Below are 15130 nucleotides of genomic sequence, written 5' to 3' on the forward strand. Positions count from 1 at the left end.
CACAATATTGAGTAAGAAATAGGAAGCTAGGTCTTCTGTCTCATATTCTGGGGCTTTTCCCACTAAGTCCCCTGTCTCTCCAATGATCTGTTCTGAGTCAAGAAGGCACTTCTCTAACTTATAAACTACCTATCTGAATGTGCCTGAGCATATAAGACAATGCTAAAGGTTGAGAAAAGCTTTCTGCCCAGAAGAATTAACCTGTTAATCTTTTGAGTTCACAGCTTTCCTTTTATTATTCTTATGAGAGAATGGCACTAAACTCTAAGGTACCATAGAATCCTCTATCTTAAGACCTACAGTGCAATGACAAAGAAATAGATTAGTTAAAAATAAGTCAAGAAGACTCATCTTCATGAGTTCAAATCTGGCCTCAGAAACTTACTAGTTGTACGACCCTAGGAAAGTCATTTAACTCTGTTTGCCTCAGTTTCCCCATCTGTAAAATGAGCTGGAGAAGGAAATGGCAAATCTCTCCCATATCATGGCCAAGAAAACCCAAAATGGAGTTATAAAAATGTAGATGTAACTGTAATAAAAGACTGAAAAATCTACTAAAGTAGTTGTGAGGAAAAGTCCTTTGTAATCCTAATGGATTATATTATTATTTATTTAAAGTTATTACAATTAACATTGATTTTTGAAAAGGGTTCCTTTGAAAGCTTAACTTAATGATATTTACCTAATCATTTATAAATTTATGCTACAAAACCAAAAAGAGTCTAAGAGATGATCCACAGCATGGGTTCTTAAAAATATTTTCAACACTATATTTCAATAGAACTAATTTCCTCTATAATCTCTTACATTTTATTTTATACATGTAAAAACATATGCTCTTCTCAGAATAACCTATGGAGTCCACAGGCTTCACCAAAGTGCCAAAGGGGTCTAAGACACAAAAAAGAATTTTAAAAAACCCAAAACCCTGATTTAGAGGGACATTCTTATTTTATAAAGGAAGAAACTAAATGCCAGAAAGTGAAGGTTTTGCTGGTTGCACAAACAGAAAATAACCAAGTCAGAACTGGAATTCCAGTCTTCTGGCTCAAAATCTGGTGTTCTTTCTACTACAGAAAAAAAATGCTCTTAATAAAGTTTTTTTCCCTTAAAATTTACGACACATAGGAACTTAAGAAAATAAATTCTTACTACCTGGTCAGAAAGACATTAAAGAAGACTACCAAAATGGGGTAGTCTGCTAGAGCAGAAAAAAATGCAAAATTTAGAACCAAACAATCTAAGCCTGAAATCCTGAATTTAAGAGATGCTAAAGAAGTCATTTCAATTTAACCAGCATTTAAAACAATACTTCATATCCAGAAGAAAACATGATTTATCACTGATTTATATGGATATGTGATTTGGGATTTTGGTTTTAATTTCAATTTTTTTTGTTTTTATTTTTTAAATATTTTTTTTTTTTAGAAAAATTTTTCATGGTTACATGAATCCTGTTTTTACTTTCCCCTTCACCCCCTACTTTAACCCTCCCCAAATCCAACACGCATTTCTACTGGTTTTAACATGTGTGATCAGTCAAGACTTATTTACATATTATTTACATATTATTGTGGTCATTTAGTGTCTACATCCCCAACCATGTCTGCATCAACCCATGTGTTCAAGCTGTTGTTTTAATTCTGTGTTTCCACTCCTGCATGGATTTTGGTTTTAAAGGTTTACTTTTACAAAAATGAATAATATGAAAACAGGTTCAAGTGATAATATAAATATATGAAATCCAGTGGAACTGCTTTTCATCTCCAGGAGGGGGCAAAGATGAGGGGAAGGATAAAACATGAATCATGGAATCATGGAAAATTTTTAAAAATAAAAAATGTTAATATAAATAAATAAATAAATGGAACAAAGCTTAACTCTTGGGTATACTGGAGTCAGCTTGTTATACAGCCCAAGTTATTTGTTAAATTTCCTGTGTGAACATTTGTTTCTCAGGAATCCAGTGCTACAAATCACACTTGATAGATTGATTGTGGGAACATGTTTTTTTTTTTTTTTTTGAGAACCAGTTATACATTTACCAGGATACCTTTGGCTTCATTCTTCTGGGCCTTAGTAAAAGAAGTTTGGATTAGATCATCTTTAAGATCCTTTTTCAATTTCTAAACTCTATGGTTTATGCTTTCATATTTTAAAATTATTGATTAAATGTCATCAAGCTATAATTGCCCAATAAAGATGCTTGTAATAATAGTATAAAGAAATATATACATGCAAAATATACATACATATTTTACTATTTAACCAACCATTTTATAAATTTGTGTACAAAACTGTAAAGAGTTTAAGAGAGCATCTGGGTCCAAGTGTTCTTAAGCTGCCACCCACTCTGTCCTCAGAGTATATGTATGTGTGAATGTATATAAATTTAGTGCCTTGGAATTATGAAGCACTTTTTATGCATTATCATTATCAGATAATCCTAAACTGAATACATATTAGCCTGCTATAATGGGAAGGACAAAGAGACCAGGGTTAGGTTTAGGCTCTGATATTTGCTGACCATGATCAAATAATTTGCCTCAACCTCAGATGCCGTATTTACAAAACAGAAATGATACCCCTGAATTGTCATTCTAGCTCACACAGTTGTGCTTCCTAGAATTTATGATTTAGAAGGAAGGTACCTTATAAGCCATCCAAGTCCAATCTCCTCATTTTACAGTTGAGGAAACTGAGGCAAGGATAAATTAATTAACTTGTTCAAAATCACCTAGAATAATAAATGGCAGAGGTGGTATTTGGAATTCGAAATAAAACAAAAAAGGAAAAGGCTTCAGAAACAAAGTAATCAGATCTCTCCCTTCCCCCAGAGTCAGAAGTAGAAAAAAAAATCAGGGCTGTCTCGGCTCCACCCTGACGCCCACCGCCTTCTTTTGTTCCTCATCTCAGCAGAGCAGAGGTAAAGAACTTCCAGGCGACACAGGCAGGTATGGGCAATAAAACTTGGGTTTGGGAAACATACACATATATAAACAACATTTTATATCGGCGTATATGCATAAACACACATATGTACTGACACATTTCTTCTCTCACACATTTTCACAGGTTAAGAATATTCAGCTGAAAAAAGGTCTTGGACTCATTTGGTTCAATTTCCTGGTTTCACAGCAGAGGAAAATGGAACGCTACAAACATACACAATCCACTAGCTCCCGCCTCTATAAACACACACACACAACCCAGCAGCTCCCTCCTCTGTGAACATACGCACACACCCCGGTATCTTCTTCCTATGATATACACTGCTAGCTTCTTTCAACTGCGCGCGCGCGCGCGCGCGCACACACACACACACACACACCACACCACACACACACACCCGCTAGCTCCCTCCTCCGGAAACTCACACATAGCACACGCACACACCCCACTAGCTCCCTCCTCTGTGAACATACACACAAATACATAAACCACTAGCTCGTTCCTATGAACACACGCACACACCTACTCGCTCCTTCCTATGAACACCCACATACGGCCCACTAGCAGATACCTCCGAAAAAACACACACACACACACACACACACCCGCTAGCTCCCTCCTCTGTGAACACACCCACAGTCACGCGCATACACGCATACACACACACACACACACACACACCACCGCTCACTAGGTTCACTTACTTGGACTCTCCCTCTCCCTGGGTCTCGCCGCAGCGGGCTAACCCGCCCATCACCTCCACCTCCGAATTCCCCACAAAGCAGCCCCTACAGCCACTGCCGCTGCCCTCCAGGGCGACCGTCCCAGTCTTTGTCCCAGCCGTCTACCACTCACCGTCTGGAAGCCCGGCTGGGGCTTCTTTCGGGCCCCGGCCGAGGAGCCCTCTTTACGGCTTGCGCTGTCAGAACAGAAAAGAAGGGAACGGCAGCGCCGGCTCCAGCGACCTTCTACCGCTCAACCTGAACAGCCATTTTCCTTCTCCTCTCCCGAACTGACAGATCACGTGGGCTCCGGGCGGGGGAGAGGAGGAGTGTCACGTGGGGAAGAGGAGTCGGGAGGGGACTGAGGAGAAGGAAAAGAGAAGGGATAAGTGAGGTGAAACAAGAAAAAAAGAAAAAGAAAGAAATATGGTAGGGGACTGTGGAGGTGAAGGAGTAGAGAGGAGAGCAGGGAGAGAGGAAGCAAGAATATACATGCCACCGAATACCAGTTCTTCCCAGGTGTAATGGGAAGTGGATTTGGAGGCAGAGGGGCAGAGATTGAAGACCTAACTCTTGTGACATGTAATCATTTGACTTTCCTCTATAACATTATGAAGAAGAGGTTGCTCAAAAGTGGAATGGGCTGCCTGGAGCAGTAGTCAATTCCCTGACATTGGCATTTTTTTAAGTAAACATTGGGGAAGCTCTTGTTAGGTTTGCTGTAGAGGAGACTGCTGATCACATGTATTTTGGAGTAGTATTTGGAATGTATTTGGAGTAACCTAAAATTCTTTGGAATTCAAGGCAATAAATATATTCAGATTGACATGAGAAGCAAAAATAGTGACAATGAGTGGAAGCTGTATGGGATAAATTTGAGTTTGATGTGAGGGGGAAAAGAGCCTATTATTAGAGCTAATCAAAAGAGGAAGGCAATGCCCCTGGAGAGAGTGAGCTCCTCTTCATTGGAGATTTACAAACAGAGAATGGATTAATAGTTATTGGATGTGACAGGGGTAGCAAAGGTTCTTTGGGGGAAATAAATTGTAATAAATGACCACTGAGAGCCCTTCCAACTCAGAAATTTTGTGATTCTGTGACTGTTTCAGTGAGCTGGGGAGTTGTAAGAGGGAAAAATTATAGAGTTTTGTTTGGATTAAATATTTAAATGAGTGGTCGCCAAGAATTGAATAAATATCAATTCTAAAATGATTTTTAGTAATTTATTTATAAAATATAAGAGAAAGTGAAAGTAGTGAGATAAGAAGAGGGCAGAGTAAGAGATCTAGTTTAATGAGCTAGACTATGTGCTCAATTCCTGGCTTTACTCCAACAGGGCTTCAGAGGTCCCAGCCAGAGAGCCTAAAAGTCAATTAACAAGTATTTTAGCCAGGAGGGCTCCTCCCAATCAAGGGAACCTCTGGAGGCTAGTACCTCCAGGGAAGCTAAGGGTGTTAGCCTTTTTCACTCAGCACATGTAGTTCTTTTTTTTTTTTTTTTTTTTTTTTCTAATCCTTAACTTCTGTATATTGGCTCCTAGGTGGAAGAGTGGTAAGGGGGATTTGGAGGGAATGGGGGTCAAGTGACTTGTCCAGGGTCACACAGCTGGGAAATGTCTAAGGCTGGATTTGAACCTAAGACCTCCTGTCTCAGTGGATTGAGAGGCCTGACTCTCAATCCACTGAGGTACTCAGCTGCCCCCTCAGCACATGTAGTTCTAAGGGAGAAATTTAAGAATAGTCTCACCAAGTCCAAGGTCCCAGCCAGAGCTCCTCCAGGTTCAAGAAATGAACAAGAACTTGCTCCTCCTTTTTAAAGGCACTTCTTTTTTGTCACTTCCTATGCCTTCCTTTAGTTTACATGTCCAATCACAACAACTGCTTTGCTTAGGACTGCATAAGGGACAATCAGTCAATTCTGATTCTTCACCCACTCTTGCACACGTGGGTCACAGACTAACCCACTTGTGTGGTGGTTTTTACACCTTTGGTGATTAAATCTAAAAATGGGCATGGTAGGTTTAATCTCATTATCACAGAGTGAAGAGGGTAGAGCTACATTGTAGAAATATTATTTTGGCACCTATGTGGAAGATGGCTTGGAAAAACTAAATGCAGGTAGTCAAATCAGTGTCACTATAGTTGCTTGGGTGAGGCTATATTTCCTTAAGCAAAATGTAATTTAACCTTTTCTTCATGTCTCGGGAAATTCATTGTTAATATTTTGTTGTGGTAATTACTCCTGTCTCCTTTTTTTCCATCTTCTCTTATAATGCCAGGATGATAACCTATTTCATCTATTAGCGTGGTTGCTTGTAAGAACCCTCCAAACCTTATACTCTCTTTAGGTACAATTTAGGACCTCTATGAAAGCAACTTTGATGACTCAAAGCCTTTTTCCATAATCAAAGATTCATTGAGCCTGGCTGAGTATTAGAGATACAAAGAAATATAATTCCTTGCCCTCTAGGAGTTCACAGTTCATTTGGGGAACTGAAGAGACAGAGACAAAGACACAAAAAGGGAGAGAAAGGAAGAGGGAGAAACAATATCAAGTAGTGCAATACTAGGGGACAAATGAGAAGTAAAATTCTGTAATAATAGATTCTTAGAATAGAAAAAAGACCTTAAATGCCTCTAGCTTAAACCCTTTCTGGAAAAAAAAGGGGGGGGGCTCCAAGAGGTCTTTTCCAGCCATAAGAACTACTAATATGGGTCCAACAGCAGAATATGTGTCCATTGGTCTAAAGACCAACCTAGATAAATTCAGAGATATACACTACCAGAAACCTGGCCATTGGGTGATGGAATTTTGGGCAACAAAAGCATAGCCACAGAAGGGCAGCAAGCAATGGTGAGAAAAGATCTGGACTTGGAGTTGAGAGACTTAGCACTGAATTCCTTCCTCTAACAATTACCAAGAGTGCAACCATTGGGGGGAGGGTGGGGGGTAGTATATGTATATATGTACATATATGTGTGTATATACACACATATATGTAGTCATATAACCTCTCTGAACCTGTTTCCACACCTATGAAGTAAGGCAAATGATACCTGTGGTAGCTGCCCAATAAGGTTGCTGTAATACTCAGGAGAGATAATGTATACAAAGTACTTTGTAAAACTTAAAGTGATATATATCTTCAGTTATTACTATACTGAGTATAGGGTGTTATTATTATTTCTACTTCCCAAGCACCTAGCAAAGTACCTTAGCCAGTGTAGGTGTACTCCCTATTTCCTTTCTCTCATTGTAGTAAATGCTCCCTCCACCAATACAGATTGGAACCTTTCCTTGGCTTGGCAGATTGTCTTTCATCATTTCTATAGCCAAAAATATCATTACCATGCAGACAACCTAGTAACACCCTGAACTTAGCTAGATGGGCCTTCAGCCAACATACAACTTATCATTTGGCCCACACTCAAAGCCTTCCCAGTTTGACAGTTCCTGACAGAGCTTGTATCCCTGGCATAGCTCTTATGAACCTAACATTGGAAGACCTGAGTTCCAAGCCCTCACTGGCACATAGTTCCTTCCTAATTAAGGGCAAGTCATTTAACCTCCCAATACCCAAAGCAGTTTTGTAGGAGTAACCATAATTCTTGAGTCCATAAGATAATAGCGCTGTCCTGTTAGCTTCTGTGAATTTAAGCTAGCAACTAGTGTTTTCCATTTCTCTTTGCATATAACACAGTCAAAATAGTCCATAACATTCATGACCAGCCATGAATTTTTATGCAGAAGTAGAATAGGAAATCAGTTTAACGTTATTGGAAGAAAACACATATAATACACATATTAGCACACACAAGCATGAAAAAAATTAGTTACAGGTCATTTAAAATCCTTTGTGGCTTTTCCTCAGTTCTCCAAGGAATGGCTGCTACTCAGTAGGCTCTTTCTCAGTTCTTTGTTACATAAAGCAGAGACTGTTCTGAGGCTAGATTACCATGCTTAGCCCTCAACCCTGACACACACAATACAAGATATCCTGTGGGATCCAGTTGCCATAGCAATACCGTGGTTCTCTTTCTTGCTATAATTCAGCAAACCTTTTCTCTCTAATCTCCTCCTGCACGAAAAAAATTCCACCCTCCTTATCAAAACTGATCATAATCCAGACAAGAGCCATTCCATTTTAAGAGGCTAATGCTTTCTGAGACTACAAATTCCAACACATCTAAACCTTGGAGTCTATTACATTTAGTTAAAAATAATGGACACAGAGTCTATTGCCATGTCCATATTCAAGGTCTTGGTGAGACCTGCCAAAATTTGCTCTTCATTGTCATAGCTTACAAGAGTATAGTATTACCTCCATACCGTCTCAATGTTTGAGAAGGCCTTAGTGGAGCAAAAGAAAATAATTCCCTTAAAATTTATGGGCACTAAGATTATTTTATTCCTGATCTGAATAGCTGCCAACTGTTTTCCCTTTGATAGGGAAGGCAGGCTCTAACCCTTCTGGTTTAGAACAAGGAGATTTTTAGCAATCTAGTTTTATTGCACTATTTTCTGTTTACTTGCTTTTCTCTTTACTCTGTTACACAGAAAAATTCTGGCACAAAATCATGTAAAATGGTCTGATTAGATTCAATTGAAATTGAAATAAGAAAGACATCTACAATAAAAGAAATGCTATCTAGCCATAGGGAACTGGGTTTAATTTTGTTTTTAAGCCTATAAACACATTATGGGAATTTGATTAAAAAAAAAACAACAACATTCTCAAGGAGGCACCTGGCAGTTTAGAATCTAATTTATTTCATCTACAACTGTAATAAAATGATACATGAAGCTTTCAGGTATTTGTATAACTTTAAGTGTTTCCTAGACTACATAGACTGGGAACCTCCATTCTTTAAGTGTGCAGGCACTTGGGTCAGGCTAAGTATGAGGCTCATCCTGCTGTGCTGGTAGCCCAAAGTAATCTCATTCTCAATTTAGGTATGGTTTCTACATCATCTCCTTCACACCCTAGAAAAACACTTACCCCAGGTTCAAAGTGTGTTCTCATCCAGCTAAAAGTCCTCATAGATCTGTGGATTTTCTTTTTTTCAATTTAGCCAGAGGACAAAATTATTTGAAAGAAAAGGTATTTGATGAGAGAATATGGTGAAAAAGATTTATATTTGAATATTCGTCCCATAAACCTGGGGCATGCTCTTTCACATACACACTATGAGTGGGGAAAGTGAGCACACATAGTGATCCTATTATATAAGGTAGGTACCATCATGTTACTTTCATTGATTCTAGTCCTAGCTGGGTACAGCATCTCATTTTAGCACATAATCTCCCCTGGTCCTGGAATGACAGCTGCACAGATACAGTCTCTACTGGTCTAAGTCTCATACTACTGTTTCTCAGAAAGATTTTAGGTATATAGATGTATGAGTCATCTGCATAGAGATTATGATAATTAAATCCATGGAACTAATGAACTCACAAATTATGAGAGTATACAGAGAGAAGAATGATTGGGACAGAGCTTATAATACCTACAGTTAGGGTTGGGGGTAGGACAAGGATAATGACTGGTCAGGGATCAGCAAGGGAGATTAAGGAGTGGTCAGCTAGGTCAGAGGAGAACCAAACAAGAACAGTTTCACAACATCGTAGAGGGGACAGCAAATATCCAGGAGGAGACTGTTACTAAAAGTGTCAAATGCTACTGAGAAGAAGAATAAGGATTGGATAGAGATCATAGGATTTGACAATTAAGAAATCAATGATAATTTTTTTTTAATTTTAAACCCTTAACTTCTGTGTATTGACTTATAGGTGGAAGATTGGTAAGGGTAGGCAATGGGGGTCAAGTGACCTGCCTAGGGTCACACAGCTGGGAAGTGGCTGAGGCCGGGTTTGAACCTAGGACCTCCTGTCTCTAGGCCTAGCTCTCAATCCACTGAGCTACCCAGCTGCCCCCAATCAATGATAATTTTGAAGAGAGCAATCAAAGCAATCAATGAGGTTGTGACTGGGAATGGAAAAATAGTGGTAACTTACAATGACCTAGGAAGTTTAGAAATGGAGTGAATTTGGGATGAAAGTTGGGTTAGGAAAGTGATATACATAGATAGATAATTGGGGTGGTCAGGGAAAGGTATAATTATTGCAACCATTACTATTACTACTACTAATAATAATTATTGTATATGTATGTGGAATTTGAGATGTCAAAGGAACAGTTAGGAGATGTCTGCCAAAGATGTATAACTGGAATTCGGGAGAGAGAGCCCACAGATCAGAGCCTTGAGGCCAATCATGCTTAGGAAGATGAATCCAACAAAGACTAAGGAGCAGTGAGGGAGGTAGGAAGTGAACTAAAAGCAAGTAATATCATGGAAGTCAACAAAGGAGAGACTACCCAATCATAGAGGGTGGCCCACAGTAGACTAACTTGCAGAGTTCAAAGAAGTTAAAGATTAAGAAAAAACAGAAAAACATTTAGCAGTCAAAGTACCATTGGAGACCTTTGAGAGAACAATTCCAGTAGAGTGGTGGGGTCAGAAGTCAGATTAGAAAAGGTTAGAAGGCAATTAGGTGGTGAGGAAATAGAAACAGAGTGGAGACTACTCTTTTCAAGAAGTTTGATAATGAAAGCCAGAGTAAATAAAGATGATAGAATGGAAGAAAGGCAGAATCAAATGGAAGGTTGTTTCCTGTTGGATTTTTTTTTAAGATGGGGGATTTCTGGACATATTTACAAGCATTAGTGAGGAACCAGTAGAAAATGAGAAATTTAAGATGAAAAACAAGGAATGATCAAAAGGGCAATATCACAGAGAACATAACAACAGGTGGGACCAAGAGCATAAATACATTAGTTAACCACAGCACAGAGGACAACTGATTCCATGGTCTGGAGTAAAGATTTGGAAGATTAAGAAAAAGGTGGAAGAGTTTTGAAGTAAGAAGGAGTGGAAATGAAATAACTCCAGATGGATGGACTTGATTTTTCTAGTAAAGAGGCAAGACCATCTGCTGAGAGAAGGTGATTTGGCAGTGATATTGGGTACTTCTGGTCAGTTGGGTGGTGCAGGAGTGGAAGAGAATAGAGTGCTAGGCCTGGAGTGAGGAAGATTTCAGTTCAAATGCTCCCTAGGATACTTACTAGGTATCTGACCTCAGGCAAGTTATTTAACCTCTGCTTGTCTCAATTTCTTTCATTGTAAATGAGGGTAATATCACCTGCCTTACAGGTTTGTCATGAGGATCAAATGATATAATATTTGTAAAAAGTGCTTGGTACAATGCCTGCACATAGTAGATAATATATATAAGTGCTAGCTATAAGTGTTGTTATTATTGTTGTTGTTATTTCTGTTACTTAATGGAAGAATGGTTATATTCCATATAAGTCATTTAGGAAATAATAAAAGGATCACCTTTCAGGAGTGACATTCCAGTTGACAGAATTATACAAGATACAAATACATTAAGTGGTGGCATTAAATATAGAGAATGATTTCTATAAAGTCAGTATCTTAGAATATGAATCAGGTGGAATCACATACTGAGTCATAACATTAGTAACTATCTCATATGGCTAGCATTCACACAAATATTCATCTTATGATTAGTGGCTCTAATTTTTTTATAGGAAAATGGTGAGAAACTCATGATCTCTGATATAAAATGTCTCCCAAAACTCACTGTTAGTAATTTTTTCCCTGATATATTCCAAAGATCAGATGACAGAAAACACAAGTTTGAGTCATCTGGACTGTTTTCTTGTGCCATTATCACATGATTTTTTTCTTGATTATTCTGATGCTCCAAATATCTACTGGTAAAGTTGATGCCACTGCCTAACTTGTTGCTACCATTGGGAGAAAGTCACTATCTGCCTTAGTCTTAGATCTTGATTTTTCAAAACCTCTTTCCTGGACTTTTTTGTTGTTTCCTGCTCCCCACTTCTCTCAAAGATGTCATTGTTAATAGCAGAAGCTCTCTAATTATGTCTTCAGCTTTACTATTCCCTGAAATGTCAGTTAATGGTTGAAATTTTGTGACTCTTTCAATAGAAATGAGGAAGACCTGCCTCTGCTATATCTAGTACCACCCTATAAAATTAATTCCCAATGAGTCAAAGATTGAGGGCATGGCTCCCTATTACAGATATAAAACAGTGCTTCCTTGATCCATAAATGTGGAAATTGAGTAGGGAAGTAAATTTCTGGTCACTTAATGGAATTCAGCCCCTTCCTTCCAAATTGACTTCTTCCTGGTAGATCTTCCTGGTAGACTCCTCTAGAGTAGAGCTGATAAGTAGGAGCAAATGACTTAGTATGACTATAAATAAGAAGCAACTGTTTTGAGGTTTGGACCCTTGGCTTTGTTTCTTCTTCAGCTTGCTGCTAAAGCAAGAGCTCTTATATCTCCCTATTGCCTACCACCAAGGGAACAGGAACCTAGTTGCTCAGCTCCTGCTTTTTCCATCTCTCTCTTTGTGGTAGTCAAAGAAAACAGGGGGCCTCCATGCCTCTCAGTCCTGCTTGCTGCTTTGACTTTGACATGGGCTAATAAGTAGCACAGACCTGACTTTGAAGTCTTTTTCTCTTCCTTTTCTTTTTTCTCTGCTTGGAAAATCTGTGTAGTTGAAGTCCAGATATGTCTAAAAAGCCTTCTAAGACGTAATCATAACCAGTGCCCTCTCAGTTATAGAAATAATTGTGTACTGATGTTTCTAGGATTATTGTTTAGATTTTAGGAATAGATTTACATTTGTTGAGTATGTCTCCCCAATGTTCTTGGTAGTTCACTTATACTAGGTTGTTATAACTAGGTTATAACTAGATTGCTGGACTAAGAATTTCTCTATGATATATATTCTGATGATTCCTATTAAATGTCTTTCTATAGAACAAAAACTGTGTAATTGTTTGGTACCTTTTTCTTAACTGGCATACTGAGATTAGGTCCAAAAGATCCCAGGAATCCTGGTACCTCAATCTATTTGGAGATGCAACACTCAAAAAAAACTACTGAAAGTTGGTGGGGATTTTCTTCTGCCCTCTAATACCAGATTTGTTTCCAACTTATATTCATCATTAGTGATAGTGGAATTAACATATTTGGAATTTAGTTCTGATTGTGAAGTACATGATTATTCAGTGTGAGGAAGGAGAAAATGGAATTTAAGAAGTTGAAGTCAAGACAGTTAGCTGGACTAGAATCAGTACACCTAAAAGAAATCTGTGCTGAAGGTGTTACCATTTTGAAGGTACTAATGGATAACTTTTCAAGATCTCAAAGGAAGGAAGATAAAAGTGGGCACAATTGGCAATTTAATTATAGAAGAAAATGTAGAATTGGGTTGCTGAGATAGAGAAAGGAAGAATGTAGACAGTATTGGTCTAGAAAAGAACTGAGGGATGGCAGGATTGGTGAAAAGACACAGTGAGAATAAAGAAAAGGATTGGGGACTATAAGTCAAGGGAAAGCTAGAGTGATCAAAGAGTATGATAAGATTAAGGATTTAAGAGTTCATAAGCATTGAGACAAATACTTGTGGTTGATGGCAAACTGAAGGAATAGCTGAATGTAGTGGAAGTAAAAGTAAAAGAGAGTAGAACATGATTTATGGCTTATCTGGGGACCATAATTACTAAGTGTTGAGGCTGGGATCTAAAGCAAGGTTTCTCCTGATTTATTTAATGTTCTATTCATAATTAGTGGGAAGGTGTGTAGAAGATGGCTGGAAGCTAGAATATGGCAGCTAAGCAAAGGACTCCCCCCCCCCGCTCCCCAGCACTTCACAACCCAAAGAAGCTGGTTGCAACTGTTTCTTGAGATGGTCCAAAGCTATAGATGAGAGAAATAAAGCCCCGAGAGGGTGCTCTATAATAAAAACCTGAATTCATTAAAGGCTATTATTCATTTTCAAACCCAATAAGAAAATATAAAAGCCTAAGAAGGGCCTGTACCCTGAGACTGGGTTCCTCTATTCCCATCTGTCCAAACAATGCTAGTCAATATGAAGTTTTACATATAAAGAATAGCACACACTTCAAAATAGATAATCAAATTATATACAGCATTTATAGTATCATAGTATATAGGAAGGGACTCTAAAGTCATACAATCTAACCTTTTGTGTTTTGTAGTAGGTATATAATAAATGTATATTGATTGAGTACTTCCTTCTTAGACATTAAGCTAAGATCAGGGAAACTGATTATTGTTGTTAGAAAAAAAGAATATTCATGACTTATTTTCCAAAATATATGCTTCTAGTCACAAACTTCTAAATGTCATATTATAATACCCATCTACAGAAATGCAGGACATAAAAATTTTTTTTACTATCATTTGCACAAAGCAGAGGAGTGGTAGTCTTTAAGGCCCTGCTACAACTTCCATAAAGACTAACTTGCTCTATATAGCTAAGTACCTCAAGGGCAATGGCTATTGTAGGAATTTAACTAGATAGGAACAGGAAAAAAAAGGTCAGAAAAATAGATATGCCTTAAGTCAAATGTACCATGTTAACAATTGCCCAAGCAAACCCAAGGCTGATTTAGCATCCAGTATTTGGGGATAAAAGCAATCACATGGAAAGGAGTCATTCATTACTCCTCTAACTAGATAATACTCAGATCTTGCACCAACTAATGTTCTCTCCAGACTACAAAGAAGGCTCACTTACTGTGTGAAAACAGAAAGAGGCACAGAGAGTCCTGTCTGCTAAATGTCACTGAACCTTACCTTGTGTTTGAGGGTTCACATATGACAGTTCGAGTCCCAATTCTCAACACTGATTAGCCCTGGCATCATGTCTAATTTTATATTGGAATCAAAGTGCTATAACCTCAACTGGACAAGAAATTACATCAATGACTGAGTCAGTCAAACAATCAATAAGCATTTATTAAGCACCAAGTATAGGCCAGGTACTGTGCTAAAAATGGGGACAGAGAGAAAAGTAAAAGATCTCTGACTTCAAGGAGCTCACAATCTAATGGGAGAACCATATTCAAATAAATATGTGCCAACAAACTATATGACAGACTAATGAAGAAATCATCAACACAGGGAAAGCACTAGAAATAAGAGAGATTGAGAAAGATTTCCTGTAGAAGGTGGAATTTTAGCTTGGACTTGGAGAAATTCAGGGAACCCAGGAGGCAGAGATGAGGAAGAAGAGCATTCTAGGCATGGGGGATTGCTAAAGAAAATACTTGGAGTCAAGAGGTGGAGTGTCAGTTGAGGAACAGCAAAAAGGTCAGGGTCACTGGATAGAAGTGTGTGTGAAGGGTGTAGGGAGGGTGGAGATCACCCATAAAGGGCTCTGAACACCAAACAGCCTTTGTATTTGATCCTGGGCAGGATAGGCAGCCACTAGAATTTACTGAGTGTGTGTGTGGGTGGGTGGGGTGGGGGGGGGGGGTTAACATGGTCAGACCTGAGCTTTGACAGCTGAACNAGATCTCTGACTTCAAGGA

At 38.5% G+C, this 15130-nt stretch overlaps 1 protein-coding gene across 1 annotated transcript in view; it reads right to left on the minus strand.

The window, feature by feature from the left end:
• Positions 1-3932, minus strand: part of KIDINS220 (kinase D interacting substrate 220) — a 176621-nt gene extending 172689 nt beyond the window's left edge. The window contains exon 1 of the mRNA XM_044663618.1: positions 3808-3932. The gene's annotated coding sequence lies outside the window, so the exon portion shown is untranslated. The remainder of the gene's footprint in view (positions 1-3807) is intronic.
• Between the last annotated feature and the right edge of the window lie 11198 nt (positions 3933-15130).

The sequence above is a fragment of the Gracilinanus agilis genome, chromosome 2 (genome assembly GCF_016433145.1).
Source record: "Gracilinanus agilis isolate LMUSP501 chromosome 2, AgileGrace, whole genome shotgun sequence".
Taxonomy (NCBI): Eukaryota; Metazoa; Chordata; class Mammalia; order Didelphimorphia; family Didelphidae; genus Gracilinanus; species Gracilinanus agilis.